Source organism: Theropithecus gelada, chromosome 2 (assembly GCF_003255815.1).
Source record: "Theropithecus gelada isolate Dixy chromosome 2, Tgel_1.0, whole genome shotgun sequence".
Lineage (NCBI taxonomy): Eukaryota > Metazoa > Chordata > Mammalia > Primates > Cercopithecidae > Theropithecus > Theropithecus gelada.
The window spans coordinates 107,873,560-107,894,936 of record NC_037669.1 but is presented as its reverse complement, the minus strand read 5'-3'; the positions used below and the strand labels follow the sequence as shown (position 1 = coordinate 107,894,936).

Below are 21,377 nucleotides of genomic sequence, written 5' to 3'. Positions count from 1 at the left end.
AATACTTCAGTGCATGCCGTGTGCAGCCTAGAAGATACATATGCGATTGTAGATGAAGCTAACTGACCAGGCAACACCAGGAGGAGCACGAGGACCAAGAGAACTAAGTGGGCAAGATGCCCAGGCAGTGGACAGAAAACAGAAAAGAACAACATCCAAAGAGCCACCTGGAGAACAGATGGGGACCGGGGACCAGAACGCTCTTCCCAAATCAAACAGAAAACAGGAAGGCTGTCCAAAGATTTGGGGGCCGAGAGAGTGAGCAATGCAGAAGGGATTGTGACCACCAAGCTCCCTTTCTAGAAGATGTGTCCAAAGCAGGTCCAAGCAGATTGGGGGTGGGAGAGGAGAATTCACATTAAAAATTTATAACGTGCCCAATGAGTTCTAGTGGGAAATCTCAGAAGATGCCACCAATTCCAACTTTAAAATACCCTTCTTCTTCAATGTCTGTATGTGTTTTTAGGAATCCAAGTACAATGAAATATTCATCATGGAGAGTTTTTGATGGTAAAAGGATATCCCAGGGAATATCTTCTGATGTTGTATTGTCACCCTTTGTGGAATTTTCACCCTCTCACTTCGTTCTTTATTAGGTTGGAATTGGGATAAAAGAGTAGAATGGGTCATAAGGTCCTGTTCCAAGTAATTAGAGAGTTTTTTCTTTTATCTAAATGTGCCTTGTTAAAGTATATCAGTGTCAGCCAGGTTAATTGGAACTTTAATACATAATTGATGTTAATTTATGGCCCTTTTTGTTCCAGGATGCTACTGCAGACCTTAAAGTCAGGATACAGTTTTCTTGTTATTAATTATATACAGAAAGCCAATATCCCCTTTGAGAAGAGACCCATGTCATCTGTAGCTTATTAAAGATACAGCGTGTCAGCCATAGGTCACTTTTACTGCATAAGTCCCCGGTAAACTCCACATTACTCCATAATAACATAATACACTAATCACAGTCAATGAAAATTAGAATTTTAAGCTAAAGCTCATAACATACTGTATACTAAAATGTTAACATGCAATGTTTTAAAAAGTATTATGCTTCTATGGATTCATTGTATTCCACAGGGCCACAGAAACCTGGAATCATTTTGGAAATCAGTACACCATCCTGAAACCAAAAAGGTCTCCATAAATATGAAGGCAATAGCAATGCCGTCCCTGAGCCTGCCATGAAGTCAGAATGCCAAATGAAGACTATAAAACTTGGATTTGCTTGCAGTGTTTCCATTGAAATTCTAATTCTTGGTTAGTCACCTTTTTGGAGACAGAGGAAAATGATGTGTCCCAAATCCAATTAAAGATTCTGTGTTCTAATTTTCTTCTATTGTAAGGAATTCAGTAGATGAAAGTACAGAAGTATAGGATAGTGCAAGGCTTATAAGCCACATAAGCCCACATGTTGTCCAAATGGACTTAGCCAAAACCTTGAGGAAGAAATTGAAGGAAAGGCTAAGTCCCGTAGTATGAACTTACTTGATGAATAGCAGTGCTAGATTTACAGACGGCTAAAAGATGCTAAATTTGCCAATGTTGCTTCATGACTATCATTTTGAAAGAGTGAAGAATAGATGACTTTATATAAATCTAATGCTTTGGAATTTTTCTAATATGTCACCATGTTGATGTTCAACTTAACATTGCCATGATGTGCTCAGATATGACACAACGTGATAAATAGCAGGAGTGTCTCACAATGGAACATGACACAACATGGTGTGTCAAGTTTCTTTTGAACCTTTCTTGGGATCCAATATCAGCCAAAAGGAGGTCATTTTAATTATCAGATGATTAATTAATTAGATAGTTAATTGTCAGAGGTAGATGAATTCAAAGACAATGTGGTTCTGTACATGCACGTTTGTACACAGAGGAAAATGTGACTTTTTTAAATGTACCTAGCTAAATTAAAAGACACTAAAGTTTAAGAACGTAACTCATTGTTTATTCAAATAACATTCATGAGCGGCTAGGATGCATTATGCCAGATGTTGTGTGTGAAGCACGTTCAGAAGTAGAGAACCATCCCTGCCCTCAAAGGGCTGATGTTCAAGTTGAAACCATAAAGCTTTCTTTAAAACAATTTGGACATCTAGAGAAAGTTCAATAATTTTTTTTAAGTTAACAACTAAGGAACAGTTTTAAGGCAATGAATTTTTTAAAATGAACTATTTCCAGTACTTTGCCGCTGTTTGCTTTTTAGAGGAAGCTGTCATATTCCAGGAATAAGGGTAACTGCAAATAACTTTTTTAATCATAGTAATGAAACCCCAGTAGCAAACACTCTATGAGTTAGATGTAAACCAAAAAAACAAAACAAAACAAAACAAAACTCTATGTAAAACTTTAATAAATCAGTTTTTTAAAGTTATTGTCTATGTTTTAGTTTTCTGCTAAAAGCAGAAATCCAAGACATGACAAATACTTCATTTTCCAAAAACAGCTGGAATCTTATAACCTTTATGTAAAAGGCTGCCAATATTGTAAGTTCCTTTATACATATTTAGAAGGGATCTTTTTTTTTTTTTTTGAGATGGGGTCTTGCTCTGTCGCCCAGGCTGGAGTACAGTGGCGCAATCTATGCTCACTGCCACCTCCGCCTCCCGGGTTCAAGCGATTCTCCTACCTCAGCCTCCCAAGTAGCTGGGACCACAGGCACATGCCACCTTGCCCGGCTAGTTTTTTGTATTTTTAGTAGGGATGGGGTTTTACCATGTTAGCCAGGATGGTCTCGATCTCCTGACCCCGTGATCCACCTGCCTCAGCCTCCCAAAGTGTTGGGATTAGAGGCATGAGCCACCGCACTCGGCCGGGATTTTTGACAATCAATAGCAATTCAAGTATCATGCAAAAGCACTGTCAAGTGCATTTCTTAAAGCATCTATTTGCATGAGATTTTGTCCTAGGCATTATAAAAACAAAATAAGCATATAGTTAATGTTCTGCAGTCTAAGATGTAAAGTACTTTTCATTGTTCTAAACTAATAAAGCAGTTTTTGTTTTATTCCCCCAACTCCCCAACATTTGTAATTAGTTCTGTTGACCTTTCTGGGCCATTCTTCATCTGCAAAATGAGAATATACTCCCCCCTCACAGAGCCCAATGATTGGCAACAACTCTAAATCATTTGTGCTGTTTTCTAACCATAATATGTTAAAAATCAAAGATTACAAGAGTATTAGGAGGGATTTTAAGATGAGAAAAGAGCTAAAGTGAACTTTAGTTGTGTGAGCTAAAATAGTAAAAGCTCCCAGGACTTCATTTTAATATAGCTGAAGCAATTGTAATTCATTGCCTTTTAAGATGCTTTTCACAGCAATGTTATTCTTGATCCTTTGCTTTCCCTTATGTCTACTGCTAATCCAACAGCAAGTTTTGCGTATTCTATCTCCAAAGCATACCTGAATCTATGCATTCTCTCCATGTCTGGCACCACTTCTCTGTGCAGGTTTCACTGTTTCTCCCCAGAAGGCTGCAGTGGTCTCTTCAGGTTGATGTTGCCCAACACAGCCCATCCCCTACACCTCCACAAGAGTGCAGTGCTTTCAATGCACCTCAGTGGTCTCACCAAGCCCCCTCATTATCAATAGACAATCTTTCTTATTTCACTGAGAAACCAGAAGCAAATTAAGAAGAACATTCACAGAGTTTTGCCACCCCATCTAGACACATACGTGTGTCCACATTCATGCATTCTCCCTTCTTTTCCATTACTCTGGATGAATTGTTTGCATGCCCATCTAAAGGCCACCCTTCCACTTGTCTTCTAGATCCCACTCCTTCTTACCTATTTGGTGACTTTACTCCAGTGATTTTCCCTCTCCAGCATCACCAATTTTTCCTTCTCTAATGGATTATTCCCACCGACAAATAAATCCAGTATAATCGCTCACAGTGTACAAAAGAAAATTCTCCCGAGACCTCACTCTCCCATCCCCCAACCACTGCTCCGTGAATCTCTTCTTTGAACTTCAGGTCCATGTATTCCCCTCCCCATGACACAACTCCACATAGGTGTCTGAAAAGCATCTCAAAGGTAACATGTTCAAACTGAGCTCCCAGCCTTCCCTCAAACCTGCTCTTCATGCAATCTTCCTCATCTCAGCGAGTGGTATGCAGTACTTCCAACTACTCAGTTCAATCTTGCCTCCTCTCTTTTTCTCATTAGAAAATCCTGTCATTTTACTGCATCTACTTTTGAATGACGTTTCATCAACTGTTCTGCTACCACGCTCGTCTAACCCACCATCTCCCATCTTCTAAATTACTGCAGTAGCCTTTAGGCAGACTCTCCTACTACTTCTACTCTTATCTCCCTTCAATCTATTCTCAACACAGCAGCCAGAATAAGCCTTTTAAACATAAGTTAGATGAAGCCTCTCCTCTGCTCTAATCCCTCCAGTGACTCCTCATCTCATACAGAGTGAAAGTCAGAGTATGTACCATGATAAGTATATGATATATATACTTATCTTATAGGGATATATAGACAGATATATCCCTACATGACCTGAGCCCGTCACCTCTCTGACCTCATTGCCTTCTGTTCTCTCCTTGTGCATCTCACCACAGCTGTACTGGGCTCCTAGCTTGAACATACCCAGAATGCTTCTGCCTCAGCATTTTTGCCTTTGCTTTTCCCTCTGCCTGGAAAGCTGATCCCCTAGAGATCCTTGAGAATCCTCAAGGGCACATTTTCTCTTCTGTTTCAGGTCTGTGCACACATTCACCTTCTCAGTGAGGCCTTCCCTGATGCCCTAGATGAAACTGCACATCCTTCCACCTCACAAACCAGACACTCTATTTTCCTGTCCTGTTTTCTTTTCCTCCATAACATTGTCTAACACACTCTGTTAGCTCCGTGAGAGCAGTGAGATTTTTGTCTTTTTTGTTCACTGCTAAACGCTCATGCCTAGAATAATGCCTGGTCTATAGTTGTCACTCAAAAAATATTGCATGAAGGCCGGGCGCAGTGCCTCATGCCTGTAATCCCAGCACTTTGGGAGGCCGAGGCAGGCAGATCACCTGAAGCCAGGAGTTCAGGACCAGCTTGGCCAACACAGTGGAACCCCATCTCTACTAAAAATACAAAAATTAGCTGGGCATGGTGGCATGCATCTGCATCCCAGTTACTCGGGAGGCTGAGGCAGGAGAATTGCTTGAACCCAGGAGGCAGAGGTTGCAGTGAGCTAGGATCGTGCCACTGCACTCCAGCCTGGGTGACAGAGCAAGAGACTCCTTCTCAAAAAAAAAAAAAAAATGCATGAACTAATGAAAATTTGTGTCCAAAACTAAAGCCCGATGTCAGTGAGGGTGCAGGGCCACATGTACTCTTGTATTCTGCTGATTAAAATATACATTTTAACAACTTTCTGGTTGCTAGTTGGATAATAGGAATCGAAAATCCTAAAAACATAGATACTATTCAACCAGAAACTACTTCTGTAATTGAGTCTAAGGAAATTTTCATAGATACGTGCCAAAAAGTTTACGTAGGGATATTTATTGTAGTACTCTCTGCAGTAATGAAAAATTGGAAACAATCCTAAATGTCAAATAAAAGAGAGTTGACAGGATAAACTACAATATGATACATCGATACAATGAAATTCTATTCAGTTAGTCATGTATTATAGAACATCATAGAACGGTCTGCAGTGTTAATAGATATTAGAGAATAAAATCAAATTTTGTGAGATAACAATGTTTGCAGAGAAAACAACTGGCAGTAGAGCACCTTTATTTATCTCTGGATGATGGGATATGCATAATTTTATTTCCTTTTGCATGTCTGTATTTTCTTAATTAGCGATAGCGAAGAGGTATCATTACTATAATAAGAAAACATCACTAATAACAATAGTTAATATTTACTGAGCACTTCCAATATGCTGAATACTCCACCTGTACCATCTCATTTAATCCTCAAAGAAGCACTATGAGGTAGTACTACGATTATCCTCATATTGCAGCTTTGGAAATTTAAGCTTAATGAGCTTAAGAATTTGTCCAAGGTCACACAGTAAAGAGCACCAACCTAGGTCTGTACTCTTAGCTGCTCTCGGGGTAGGATAGGTATGAAAGGTTCTCTTTCCTTTTTTTTTTTTTTTTTTTTTTTTTTTTTGAGACGGAGTCTGCCTTTGTGGCAAGGCTGGAGCGCAGTGGCACGATCTCGGCTCACTGCAAGCTCCGCCTCCCGGGTTCCCGCCATTCTCCTGATTCAGCCTCCGGAGTAGCTGGGACTACAGGCGCCCGCCACCACGCCTGGCTAATTTTTCTATTTTTAGTAGAGACGGGGTTTCACCGTGTTAGCCAGGATGATCTCGATCTCCTGACCTTGTGATCCGCCCGCCTGGGCCCCCAAAGTGCTGGAATTACAGGCGTGAGCCACCGCGCCCGGCCGTAAGGTTCTCTTTTCTTTTATGATCCAAACAGACACAACCTCAAAGCCAACCAGAGCAGGGATCACCAATTCCTAACTGAATTTTCATGTGATTGCTGCACTTCAATTCTATCAGCAGCTGCCACAAGCCTCTAACCTCCCCCTTGCCTCCACTTCCCAAGCAGCGGCTTCCTCCCTCACCTACAGTCAGCGGCAGCCGAACATCACAGGTGATTACTATGAACATCTGCAGACCTTCTCAAGCACCTCTATAGTTAATGAATTAGGAGACTCCAGAATTATAGCCATATAAATGTAATATGCCAAAATGCAGAATATTTATAGTTTGTCAATTAAAGAAAGACTTTATTAAAATTAAGATTTCTGACCTCCCCAAGTAGAAACTTAGCAAAAAAAATAAAATAAAATAAGTGGGGTAAAGGCCAAGGGCTAACCATTCTTATTGAGGAATGAAGAAAAATTCACAAGATGAAATGACTAATCTGTTTCCATATAACTACAAAAGACCTCCAACCTTTCAATTAAATATGCAACAATGACTAGTTTCAAGAAGGATAAAATAGTCATTGTAGTAAACGCATGTTAAGAAAATAGTACCTCTTCATTATGCAGTTAACCTTTTTCCAAGAAGCTAAAATCACCAAAAGAATTTGATTCCATACATTCGAGGCAAGTGGCAGATACTCAGGGCCAATTCTATACCCAAAAAGTTACGGCATTAATTGGCAAAGGGTTGCCCAACTCAATACAAGGATTGAGCCCGTTATATTGCTAACACTGTTAAAGCCTCCAAGAGTAATAAAAAAATGAAAGAAGGAAGATGAAGAAGAGGAAGAAGAGAAAACAGCATGTTTCTGTCCTAAAGGTGCTTGTGATCTGCTCCCTGGGGGGCCCCTCAGAATATTGGCTTGAAAATGATCAAATGCCACAATTTAAGTTGGTCTCTCTGCCCCACTCCTCACTACACTCTGTCCATCTGCCACACAGCAATCTGAGTAATTACTTAAAAACATATACCAGAACTTGCCACTGTGTCACTGTGGAGTTTAAAACCTTATGACTCCCCATTTTACTTGGTGGGCGGGTAGGGGTTGGAGGACATACTCCTTGTCAAGGTACCATAAAGGCTTAGCTGCCCTGGGCCCTGCCGACTTCCAAGACCCCCGTCTCCCCCACACATCTCCACTCTCACTAGCATCTAGACACACTGGCCTTTGCCTAGTCCTCCATCAGCCAAGCTGCCACCTAACTTAGGGCCTGGGGACTGCAGTCTCTCTCCTGACCCAGCTGGTTGCTTTTTTCAGTAAGATCCCAGCGCCTGTGTAACCTACTGAGAAAGGCCTTCCCTACTCAGCACCAATCAGCCTCTCAGCCCAGCTTCACACACTCTAGCATCTCACCTGACACTTTTCTTCACAGCCCTTTTCACCATCTGAAATCGTCAGATTTACATGGGTTGTTATTTAGTGTCTGTCTCCTCCTACTAGAAAGTCAACTCCATGACAGCGCAAACCATGCCTGTCTTGTCCACTGCACACACTTGGCTTCAATAAGTATTTATGGAATGAATCCGTGAATAATAAGCAGGCAGAAAGAAGCATGTCAGTGTTGACTGGAGTTATCCAAGAAAACTCCAGGAACTCAATGGACCTTGCAGGATAAATAGCACTAAACCAACCAATCAGAACCTGATTGAACTAAGAACTCTCCTCTTTTTTCTCACTGACATTCCTGGCCTCCTTCAGCATCTTCAAAAGGCAAACAAATAACTCCAAAAGCAATTGCTAAATGCTTATCAAATGGAATAAGTTAAAATAAGTTAATTGTGAAACAATTCCAAGTGACGTATATTATTGAGTTGAAGCTATAAGCTTGGGGTTCACTGAGGCTGTTTTTGGTCTAGTCGCAAAAGCAATCGTGTCCCAGTTAGAGACTGCCCTATGTCTAGAGTAAAAACAGAAACGAAGCAGAGCCACAGGAAACCCAAAGAGGTCTTGATGTAAGCAAAAAGTCTACTTCAAGCAAGCTTCTTTCCCACCGCTAGGCCTCAAGCCTAACCTAACAAAAAGTACATGGAATGTGAAATCCTGTTGGCTTTTGTGACTTAAATGCTGTAGCATTGCCTTAGTCTTTAACTTCTATACCATGCTTTTATTTCTGGCAATATTTATCTTTTAAAAAATAAATCTAAGGCGTAATCTCTCTCTCCATTAGGTATCTGTTATGAACAGAATTGCATCCCCCCAAAATTAATACATTGAAGTTCCAACCATCAGTACCTCCAAATGTCACAATATATAGAGATGAAGTCTTTAAAGAGGTAATTAGGTTAAAATCAGATGTTTAAAGGGTCCTTACCCAATATGACTTGGGTCCTCATAAAAAGAAGAAATTTCAACAAAACATGCATGACCAGAGAAAAGGCCATCTGAGGACACAGCAAGAAGGTCATCTGCAAGCCAAGCAGAGAGGACTCAGAATCAACCAAAACTACTGACACCTTCACCTTGGACCTCTAGCCCTCAGAACTGTGAGAAAATACATTCTTATTGTTTAAGCCATCTTGTCTGCAGTGTTTTGTCATGGCAGCCCTTGCAAACCAATAGAATACTCATACTCATAAAGTTTTTCATTGTTGCTGTGTCAAATAATGATACCCATTTCCAACTCATGGTCCCCAAAACTTGTCACTTCAACCACAACCAGGTGAGATACAGAAGGGAATTACACATTCAGTTGGAATGAGACACATACAAAAAAAACCCTTAAAAATCGGGATCTTTTTTCTATTCATATCTTTCATTATAGTGAACAAGAAAAAAGGTAAATAAATGGTTGTTTGGGAAATAAGGAATTGACAGATCTTTCTTTGGTATGATATCAGGCTCAAGATCCTGTGCTTGTCAGACTGAGACTAAGATTGCAATACTTTTTTACTTCATGCGTTATGTCCTGAAAAAAATTCCAAGTCCAAGGAAAAACTTGATAAATAGAAGAATGAAAACGTGCTATGAAAACTATGTAAAAATGCCTCTAAGTTTAGATTGTATTGTCTATAGCCATTTAATTTGCATGTGTGATAAAGAGTATCATCCAAATATAACCTTATGAAATTTTTTTTAACTTCTAGAAGTCAAAAAGTGCCCAAACACACACACACACACAAACTTATGCTTTGTAGAGGGGAGGGAGGTTTGCCATATATGCGACAAACCGAAGGTTAAATCCTTATTATGTAAAACACAGCTTATAAATTCATAAGAAAAAGATAACTGTTATAATAATAAATAATATTAAGCAATTCACAAAACAAATTCAAATGTTCTACTAACTTTGTATTCTTCTATTCATTCAATCAATATTTATTGGTCATTTGGTATGTGCTCAGCATAATACAAGACACCAGGTACATGGTGACAAGCAAAACCTGACCCTTCTATGTAATTGTTTGTAGTATAATATTAAACCCAACTAACAATAAAAGAAATTCAAAATAACATGGTGCCAGGGAATAATCAGAGAAGTGCAGAATTGTGTACAAAAATATTAATTGAGATATTATAATAAGGAAAACTTGAAACTACCTTAATGTTTATTAATTCACTATAAGTTAAATAAATGGATATAGACACCAAATTTGTCCCTAAAAATCTGTAATGTCATTGGAAAATTCCCACTACAAAATATGATGGAAAAAAGCATATGATACTGATGTTTAGATATATGTAAATTTCATATTTTCTACAGTAAAAGAATTATTCTAATAATTCAGGAAAAAGCTTTCTAAACAACCAACATGAATGCTTTTGACAGGGATGCCATCGTGTAAGTTAATTGCCAAATTAAATATACTTTTTTTTTACTATTATTCTTCAGTTGACAAATAAAAACTGTTTAATTTGCAGTGTATGACATAATGTATTGAAATATACATAAATATGCTTTTTTGGATACTCACAATTTGGGTACATTTTGGAGCATACTGGGGTTCAGAAAATCCTAATGCTGAAAGCAACACAATATCCTTAATTGAGCGATAAAATGCTACTTTGTTGCTTAAATTAAAGAAAGGTTCAAAAGTTTAGTTTGACATTCACCTCTGTCTTTATAAAAATAAACACAGCCTATAAAATAACTTAAACGCCCAGAGTGCCGAGTTTTGTCGGGCCCTGGCTGGGCCGGGCCGAGCCCTGCGCCGCGGAGGTCGCCGCCTAGCACGGTCTGCAGATGGCAGCCTCCCGCGGAAAGCCCCGCAACGCCGCTTCCTGCCTGGGGGCGGCACTTGGGGCCCGCGCCGGGGTTTCAGAAACCTGTTCGAGCCGTTCCTTTATGGCGGAACGTTCTTATTTAGTAAATATTTATTCCCCTCTCCGAGGACTCCGCACTAATCACTGCCACTTCTCTTTAATAATAAATGGTGAACTTCAAATGCAGCAGAACTCAGCCGGCTAATCAGTGCTCGCCGGGAGGTGCAAAACTCTCTGAAGCCCACCGGTGGACATGAAAGACGGAACATTTCCTGTTCCAGCTCTCGGTGGCCCAGAATAAACTTGAGCCGAATGAGAGGATGTCGAGGCGGCGGCCCCCCGCGCGCCGGCCCGGGAGCCCGGGTTCCATCTGCCTGCAGCCGGGAGCTGCACCCCTGACCGCTTCGCCCCGGGGATCCTCGGAACCCGCGGCTCTGCCCGCCACACAATCTGGGCTGCCGCTCGCTTGGGCTTCACGTGAAAGCTTCCTTTTAAACTCTCTATTTGGTCGCAAGCCATTTAGCCCTTTCCGTGGGCCCGGGCGAGGGGCGGAGAGCGACCCGCGCTCCTGGGAACCTGGGGGCTCCGCGCTGGGGACTCCGGGCCGCCCGCCTCGGCTCTGGCCAAGGGGTCAGCACGCGGGATGGTGTTTGCGCCAGCCTTCCAGCCCTTTGGTCTCCAAAGGCTTTTTGTGTTCACTAGGGAAGGTAAAGGCCGCCCCTTTAATGATTGCATTTTGGAATGTAACAAACCATGAGGACCACCCGGTACACTTGCATTGGCATCATACGACCCCCGCGGTCCCACTGTCACCCACGGCTGATTTGGAAATGCCACGGGGCCTTTGGACATAGGGACTTTTGGCCCAGACACAAGAATAAAAATACTGAACACGTCTTGAGACATAACTCATTTATCTACAATTCTGTTTACTCAAGGTGTAATTTTAATTCTATATTGCCCATTCTAGTGAAGACATGAGTGTTTGAAGTGGACTGAGTATAGTTTTCTGATAAGCCATATTTTAGCTTTAAATAAGAACTGCATTGCCTCCAAAGTATTCCATCTTTTGTGTAACAGAGACCCACAGATCCTAAGTGAAATTTGTTCTCAAATTTAACACATTTCTGTAACATATTTAAACCTGACTTAATTTAGAATGGGTTGCTGGCACCATTGGGATTGATATTAAAATGGTTTTGCCTCATTCACATCGAGCCCTGCAAATGTACTTTAAATTCTACGCTCTTAATAATCCCTAGCATGGAGAAAAGATTGGAAGCTCTTTTTCTGCAACCGCTCACTAAAAACAACACCGTGCACGGTTTCAGTGATGAGCTTGGAGTGCCCCTCTGTGGAAGAAGGTGGGCACTGCAATTTTTCTTCCTTAAGTTGACTTGCTGCTGTCTTGGGAACCGTGGTTCCTTACCTCTGCCCACCATGAAATCCGATGTTACTTTTCCATTAACTTTTGTGGATTCAATCTCATTCCTTTTTTTTCCATAGAAACTTAAATATGTGTTAAAAATAATGAATGAATCTTCTTGTCTCCTCTGCCCCCAAAGCTTTACAACTGATAATAAAAGATGAGAACATTTTCTTGCAAAGCCCAAAGTTGGGTTAGTACCTATTCTGACATTTAGGACTAGACAGAACGGCGTGATAAGAAGCACAGATAGATACTCTCTTATGTGCCAGCAGTGGCTGCTACAGAAAGCTACTGAGACAGAGTTGGGGCTCAGGAAGAAAAGAATGATGTGATACAGAAAGGTGTAGAAAGTAAGTTACTCTCCCTCCAAAGAGTTGAAACCTGCGTTGTTGATCTATAACAGTGCTGGCCATTGGCTGATTGTCGTGAGTTCATTTCATTTACTTCAGTTTTAATCTCAAAAGTCAAAACAGCATATTCAGGCCAGGCAAGGTGACTCACACCTGTAATCTCAGCACTTTGGGAGCCTGAGGCAGGAGGATCACTTGAGGTCAGGTGTTTGAGACCAACCTGGGCAACGTAGCCAGATGCCCATCTCTCAAAAATTTTAAAAATTAACTGGTTGTGGTGGCAGGTGCTTGTAGTCTTAGCTCCTTGGGAGGTTGAGGCGGGAGGATCACTTGAGCCCAGGAGTTCAAGGTTGCAGTGAGCCAAGATCACACCACTGCACTCCAACGTGGAGTGAAACCTAAACTTGGTTTCCCTCAGAGGTGATCCATCTTTATCTGAGTCGTATGTTCAAGTTACACTTTAATTAGAGATATTTTCCTTAGGATGCTTTTAACTGCGACTAAAACCCAAAATCTGTCTTATACAATACATGAGTACATTGACTCATATAATCAAAAATTCAGCTCAAGCTTCAAGCAAGGGTTGATATAGAGGCCCCCATAGTGTCACCATAGTATTAATTTCTTTCCATTTTTCTGCTTTATTGTCCCAGATATTGCCTAAAGGTGGGTGGATGAAGCCACCAACGTTATCATGGCTGCTCGAAGGAGGTAACTCAATGTTCTCTAAGAAGGAGCAACACATGAAAATGGCTGTCATTTGAAAAATATATATTTTTATAAAAGAGAAAGTAATCTACAGATAAGACAGTATTTCAGAAGCAAAGCTGTATTTATTTTGAGTCTGTGTAGGTCGATGGTGGAGGAACTTGTCCTCCCTTTTGCTACCATATAAACATTTAGTATACCAATAAAAAGAGGCTGTGGTGAATCCCAACACACATGCCAGGCTTCACATAGCACACCAAACTCAGTGCTGGGAGACACGCAAGAGGATGCATGATCTTGACTCTCCATCATCTAGAGCAGTAACTGAGACCCAGGGCAGAGAAGTGAACATAAATTTCATCGTATGAAAACTGAAAAGGCACTTCAAAATGTAAGTGGGGATCAAGCCTCTGCACACCAAAACTTGTTTATTAGTCAAGAAACAACAACTGCAGGCTGAATGCACTGGCTCATGCCTGCATTCCCAGCACTTTGGGAGGCCAAAGTGAATGGATCTCTTAAACCCAGGAGTTTGAGACCAGCCTGGGCAACATGGGGAAAACCCATCGCTACAAAAAATTAGCCAGGCATGGTGGTGCACCTGTAGTCCCAGCTACTTAGGAGGCTGAGGTGAGAGGATCACTTGAGCCCAGGAGGTTGAGGCTGCAGTGAGCCAAGATCATGCTACTGCACTTTAGCCTGAGTGACAGTGCAAGACCCTTTCTCAAGACTCTGTGGTCTAATTTCAGATAGCAAGCTTATTTTTCTCTGATACCCACAGCTCCTGCTTGACTTCGTATGATGTTTTCTAAATTGATACACACACATGGCGAAGAATGCATTCCATAGTGTAGGAAATATAACTGGTATATGAATATCAAATGCAGGATCTCACCAAGATTATTGTTTAGGATGAGCCTATAGTTTATGTATCAGTGATAGTCCATCTTTTATAATCTGTTTTTTAACTTTAATTTTAGAATTCACAAATAGCCATGAACCTTCCATAGAGTCAACCTTGCACATTGAAAGCAAATTGTACACGCTGCTGTATTCACAGAAAAGCTTTGGATACTCTGGATATGTATAAAGGTTTAAGAGAAAAAATTTCTAAAGCTTTAAAGGCTGTCAGTCTCATTAGTGTCAAGCCACTGATTTCTTTACCTTTTTTTTTTTTTTAACTTTTTAAAGAAATGAAGCTCATTGGCTTTCACTCAGTAATGTTCTCACTCCTCTATTTGTTTTGCAAGGAACTTCAAGTCTCTTCTGTATGTAATCTTCAATCTGCCAAATTGTATGCATGACTTGTGTTGGTGTTAAAAGATAATTGCTCATTTGAACATTCTAAATCTAGCCTTCCATGGCAAGTTTACATTCCTCATGCAAGATAAAGTGAATGGGGAGATCATAAAACTGGAGCTATGAGGAACACTGTTTGATCATGGTAAGATCGGTTTTGTTACTTAATTACTTTGTTTAAATTCATCTGAAGAACCAGTCGTAAATATTTTAAACCTTATCAAAGAAACACTTGAAAAAAGGGCCTCAGATTTCTCCTTCTGGCAGTAAAAGAGATTAAATATTCTGAAAGATCCTGCCCCTCAAAAACACGTAGATCCTGGATAAATCATCCTTTATTTCATTTCTGAATTAGTAAAGACAAGGGGAAATCTTCAATATCCTTCCAAAAAATAAATTTTCAAAAGGCAAGACAGTGAGCAATAATAAAAGGGGGAAAATAGGCTGGCCTAAAGACAAAAGTTACTATCAGAGCTGTGGTAGCTGAACTAACTTTTGGGCTAGAAGCAAATACAGGAACTGTACCTGAAAGTACTACTTTAAGCTAACATTCTCAAAGGATACTAAAGTATTGCAGGTCAGTATTTCCCCTGTTTCCTAGCAAAAGCAAAGTGTTTTCTGGAGAAAATTATCCCCTATGTATTCCCACAGGATTCTCACAGATTAAAAGGAAACAAATATGAACTCAAAACCAAAATCAGCAAATACACATTGAAAGAAGTCACCCTTATTACAAGTCACCAGTAACTACAAATAGATTTAAGCCCCTAAGCAATTCATATTTTGGAACTGTCGGATATAGAATATAAAATTGCAATCTATGAACTGTTTAAATAATGAAAGATGTGTTCATAAAATGATTGTTAAGAGACTGTAAAAAAATGCAGATTTATAAAATAAAAGCAAAAAGGACTTTTGGAAATAAATATAATAGTTGAAAAAGAAAGTTTAACAAATAGTTTAAGTTGCAGATTAGCTGTGGATAAGAAAGAATTAGTGAACTGGATGATGTATCTGAAAGAAATATCCGGGATCCAGTATATAGAAAAAAAGAAGGTAAATATTAAGATAGATTAAAAGATATGGAAGATAGAATAAAAGGCTTTAATATGTATCTAGTCAGAGTCCTTGAGAGGAGAATAGAGAAAATTGAGAGCTGCTATATTTGAGGAGAAAATGAATTTCTCAGAATTGATGAAATACAGGCCATGTATGGTGGCTCACGCCTATAATCTCAGCATTTTGGGAGACTGAGGTGGGCGGATCACTTGAGGCCAGGAGTTCGAGAGCAGCCTGGACAACATGGTGACACTCCATCTCTACTAAAAAAACAAAAATTAGCTGGACTTGGTGGTGTTCACCTAGAATCCCAGCTACTCAGGAGGCTGAGGCAGGAGAATCTCTTGAACCCAGGAGGTGGAGGTTGTAGTGAGCTGAGAGCATGCCACTGCACTCTAGCCTGGGTGACAGAATGAAATTCCATCTCAAAAAAAAGGAAAAAGAATTGATGAAATACATATGTTCATAAGTAAAGAAAGTCAATGTATAATAAGCAAGATAAGTACAAAGAAATCCATAAAGATATACATTTTAGTGAAATTGCAGACCACAAAAAACAAAAAGAAGATATTAAAAGTAATCTGAGGCCGGGCACAGTGGCTCACACCTGTAATCCCAGCACTTTGGGAGGCCAAGGTGGGCAGATCACCTGAGGTCAACAGTTCAAGACCAGCCTGGCCAGTAGTGAAACCCTTTCTGTACTAAAGATGCAAAAATTAGCCGGGCATGGTGGCAGGTGCCTATAGTCCCAGGTACTCAGGAAGGCTGAAGCAGGAGAATAGCTTGAACCAGGGAGGCAGAGGTTGCAGTGAACCAAGAGCAAGCCATTTCACTCCAGCCTAGGCGACAAGAGTGAAACTCCGTCTCAAAAAAAAAAGTAACTTGAAGGAAAAGGAATGATGATTAGCATCGCAATAGTAGCAATAGAATGCTAAAGAAAGGGTTTAATAACTTTCAAGTATTTAGAGAAATTAAATGTCAACTTAAAATTATATACTCAGCAAAACCATCTTTTCATAAATAATTAGAAAATAAAGAAATTTTCATTTTTAGATGAACAAAAAACTAGAGTTTGGCATCAACAGATCTTCATAGAAACTCCTAAAAGATGTGCTTCAATAGAAGAAAATTATTGCAAAAGTCTAAAATGCAGAAAGAAAAAATTGGTACAAATGTAGATAATTCTAAGATGACAACATATGCATGAAAAAGAGATTAAAAAGGATGAAGAGGAAGAAGTAGAAAAAAAGAAGGTGAGGAAGAGAGGGAGATATAATTTACAGGGTTTAAAAAATAAGGTATAGAACTAAAGTTTTTGCTTTCAATGGCATTTGAGTCAGAAGTAGGTAGCTGATTGAAAACTGTTATAAGATTCTTTTTATTTTTCAGATCATTTAACTTATTGATTCACTTTAATATTACTTAAGTTTAACATGTATGATAAGATTTCAGTAGTACTGAAAGAAAATAGTGTATTATGTTTAAGTAGTAAAGGGGAAACATTTGGTTAAGAAAAAAATTTAACCAGAAAAACTAAATTAATTTTTTAAAGACAAGGGAAGAAACAAGAGTGAAACAAACAGGGGAAATTTTACATTGATAGAAATAAGTACCAATACACCAACAATCACACCAAATGTAAAAGGAGTAAATACCAGTTTTAAAAAAAAAAGAAAACATAGCTATACTGTTTATCATAGTCATACTTTTAAAATGTGGGAAGGTTAAAAATACAAAGACAAAAGAAATACTAGACAAGTATCAAAATAATGCAGAGGCCACTACATTAATATTAGATAAAACAGAATGTTGGTGGGACCTCATCTCTACAAAAAACACAAAAATTAGCTGGATGTGGTGACGAATGCCTGTAGTTCCAACTACTTGGGAGGCTGAGGTGGGAGGATCACTTGATCCTGGGAGGCAGAGATTGCAGTGAGCCGAGATAGCGCCAGTCCACTCCAGCCTGGGTGACACAGTGAGATCCTGTCTCACAAAGAATGTAAGACAAAGAGCATTACTGGAAATAGAGAAGTGTACTATCTATTGATTTTAGTTTTCAATTCACTATGTGATTATAGCCATTTTAAACCCAGATATATATAAGAAAATTGCCTCAAAATCATTATAGGATACTTTAACACACCTCTAGTAATTATTGACAGCTTAGAAGATAGGAAATTTATACAGATAAACAATATTTAAGCAATATACATTTAAAAGGATTGGTATTAATATAATTAACATATTTAGAATTATACCCCTAATACCTAGAGCATACACATTCTTCTCAACACAGAAGCAATGTTTTCAAAAATCAACCACTTAAACACAGCCATACAGCAAGACTGGACGCATCTCAAAGGATGAGTGTCATAAATACCATATTCTCTGGCAACAATATCATCAAAAAGGAAAAAAACAATAACACAAATTTGATGGACGACTTCGAGTCACACATTCAAGAAGTTTTAATCAGAATAACTACAAAGAAAAGTATAACCTAGTACATCAGCGTAAAACAGCTGAAAACCAAAAACAAGAAGCAAATTTTTAAAGTAGTCAAAAGAGATACTGTCTTCAAAGAAGCAACAGTAAAATAAGGGACCATCTTCTCAACAACAACCATGAATGTCAGAAGACAATGTGCTAAAAGAAAATAACAATAATGTAGCATTTCATACTCACCAAGAATACCCGTCAAAGATAAAAGCAAAAGAAAGATAGTTTCAGACCTACAAAGTGTGGGTGAATTTCTCACTAACAGACCTGCATTATGGGAAATGCTAAAGGGCGTTCTTCAGGCAGAAGTAATGGCCAGTGGTCCCAGATGGAAACTCAAAGGTGCAAGAAGAAATGAAAACCAACAGAGAAAATAATATAGAAGTAAATATAAATGAATATTTACAATATAAAACAATAAGAATATTGCTTTGTGGGGATATAGCTATAGATATGACAGTAATAGCACAGAAGTCAAGAGAACAAGTAGAGTGAAAATGTTTTCCAGTGTCTGTGATTAACACAGCTGTTCTCAAAGTGTAGTCTCCAGGTTTGCATTTGCATCACCAGTATCACTTAGGAAATTGTTGGAAATGCAGATTCTCATGCCTCACCCCATGCCTGCTGAATCAGAAACCCTGATGACAGAACCCAGCAATCTGTGCTTTAACAAACGCTTAAGGCAATTCTGATGCATGTTGACGTTTGAGAACCACTGGCCTGGGAAATCACAGAAGTGACAACTTACATAGATGTTTAATAAATTGAGTAGCATGTTGTTATCTCTATGGCAACCACTAAAAAGTAATAAAATAATATGTAATTACTTAACCAAGGAAGAGGGGACTACAATAATAAAAAATACTTAATCAAAATAAAAAACAAGAACTTTGAAAAATGAACAGAGGCAATTCAGTGGAGAAAGGACAGTCTTTCAACAAATGGTGCTGGAACAACTGGGGATATTTAAAAAAAAAAAACAAACAAACAAACAAACAAAAAACACCTAGACACAGACCTTGCACCTTTTACAAAATGTGACTCAAAGCAGATCATAAACCTAAACATTAAAACACAAAACTGTAAAACTTCTAGAAGATAACATAGGATAAAATAGAGGTGACTTTGGGTTTAGTGGTGTGTTTTTAGATACAACACTGAAAGCACAATCCATGAAAAAAAATTAGCAAGTAGGACTTTATTAAAATTAAATACTCTTCAAAACACACTTTGCTCTGCAACTGATGGCATCTGTAAGACTCAAGGCAAAAGGAACTACAGAAGTACTCTAGTTGACAAAGTTTTTCCCCATAGAGGTATGGATTAAGAGTTCTAGTACTGCCTGATACTGCTATACAAGTATACAGGAATTCAACAATTAAGCAAATGGATAGCAGATGATAGGAGGCAGTTTTCTCACTATTGAAGTAGGAATTTATAGATAAGGAAAAGGAGGGCAGTAGAATGATGCATGTGGTAATGGATTAGAACTAGAGACATCGGTAAGAACTTCTATAATAATTAACAATATGGAAACAGATGGTTACACATAGAAATATTTATAAATATGTGTATATATACAAAGTAGTATACATACATATATTAATTGTTCTGTCAGGTGAGAAGCCTGCAAAAAAAAAAAAAAAAAACTACATCCCAATAGCAATGAACATACCTAGCACCCAAATCTTGGTTCCTAATATCATTCTCCAAAATAAAGGAATCAGGGCTCCCTGGAGAAATGAGTGACTAGGACTGGGGCAGGAAAATACAAGATGAGCCTGCAGTGTCTTATAGTGCTAGAAGTAAGAAACTGCATTCTCTCTCCCTTACTCTGTCTCTCCTTCTTTCTCTCTCTCTCTCTCTCTCTCTCATACACACACACACACACACACACACACACACACACACACATTAATGAGAGTATCTCAAAGGGGCTCAGGACCAAAAAGCTCCCAATGGCCAAAGCTAGAAAGATTTCAGCAATGAAATAAGTAGTTTGGGATTAGAGCCCAGAGTACAAAACACATATCCATGAGCTCAGATTTGATATAAATATATGATTAAGTAAGTTAATAAACAGAGGAAAAGAAACAAATATTCAGTACAAAAAAAAGAATTCCAAATAAATTATATTGGTATGGTGACTAGGTTGGCCAGGCTTGGTGACTACACTGGCCCGGCTACACTGTTCCATACCTCCCACTGTCGGATTGGGCTGCTACCTCTGTGCCTGCCAGTCATGTTATTAATACTACTGCCGCTGCTGTCACTGCTGCTGCTGCTGGGACCTGGCCCTGGGTCCCGCGAGGCCTCCAAGAGGTCACACGTGCACCGACGTGGGATCCTGGAACTGGCAGGAACTGTGGGTTGTATTGACTCCCGAACCCCACTTGCCTATATGAAATACGGTTGCTCTTGTGGTCTGGGAGGCCATGGCCAGTGCCGGGATGCCACGGACTGCACCAGCAGAGAACAAATGCCAAAAACACTCGTGCAGGTGTGACCAGGAGATTGCTAACTGCTTAGCCCAAACTGAGTACAACGTAAAGTACCTCTTCTACCCCCAGTTTCGGTGTCAGCAGGACTCACCCAAGTGCGACTGGCTAGCTTGACTTGAAATGTTCCTTTGCACAAAGAAATAAAACTCCTTCTCGCTAATGAAAAAGTATTATATTGTTACTTCATCCTAATGGAGGGGGACCATAATTTTCCACTCCTTAAGGGCTATGTATAAGGAACTTCCTTCCAAGGAGTACAGTTAGAAGAGGGAAATTTAAGTATTTTTATGATAGGGACACTCAAGAAACAGTAACCCAACCAAGTGATTGAGGTCAATATCAAGCATCATAAATCACGTTGATAATCTTGATATTATCTGTGATGAAAATGGCACTTTTCTTCTATGATAAACCCATAAACCCAGTCTAATTGTGAGAAAAACATCTGTCAACCTAATTAACAGAGAGGGAGACTGTCTAAAAGAAAATTATGTTTATTTGGGAATAAGCGTTGCCATGGCAATAAGCATCCCATAGTAAACTACATGAGTATTCAGGGAAATAAAAGAAGAAAAAGGCTTTTAGAGGAAAAATGAGGAGTATACAATTGTTTTGACACTATTATCCTTGGCTACGAGGATCAATAAGAAGAGTGGCACTAGTCTGAGGTTGAACAGGAAGTTGCTGGGCAGATGTCCTCACAGGGATACTTCTTTGTATATAGTTGCAATGACCTTTGTGCAAGGTTGTGGTTTCTGCAGGCTTCTGTGATAGTTCTTGTTACCAGGCATTTGGGAATGAGAAACTTCCCTTCGAGACCTTCCCTGGCTCTCTTTGTCAGGAATTTTAATGCAAGTGACTCCATTTTGA

The 21,377-nt window shown here is 39.4% G+C and overlaps 1 pseudogene; it reads left to right on the top strand.

Moving 5' to 3' along the window:
- Window positions 1–20,146: 20,146 nt before the first annotated feature.
- On the top strand, window positions 20,147–20,621 carry LOC112619363 (annotated as a pseudogene).
- The last annotated feature ends 756 nt before the right edge of the window (window positions 20,622–21,377 follow it).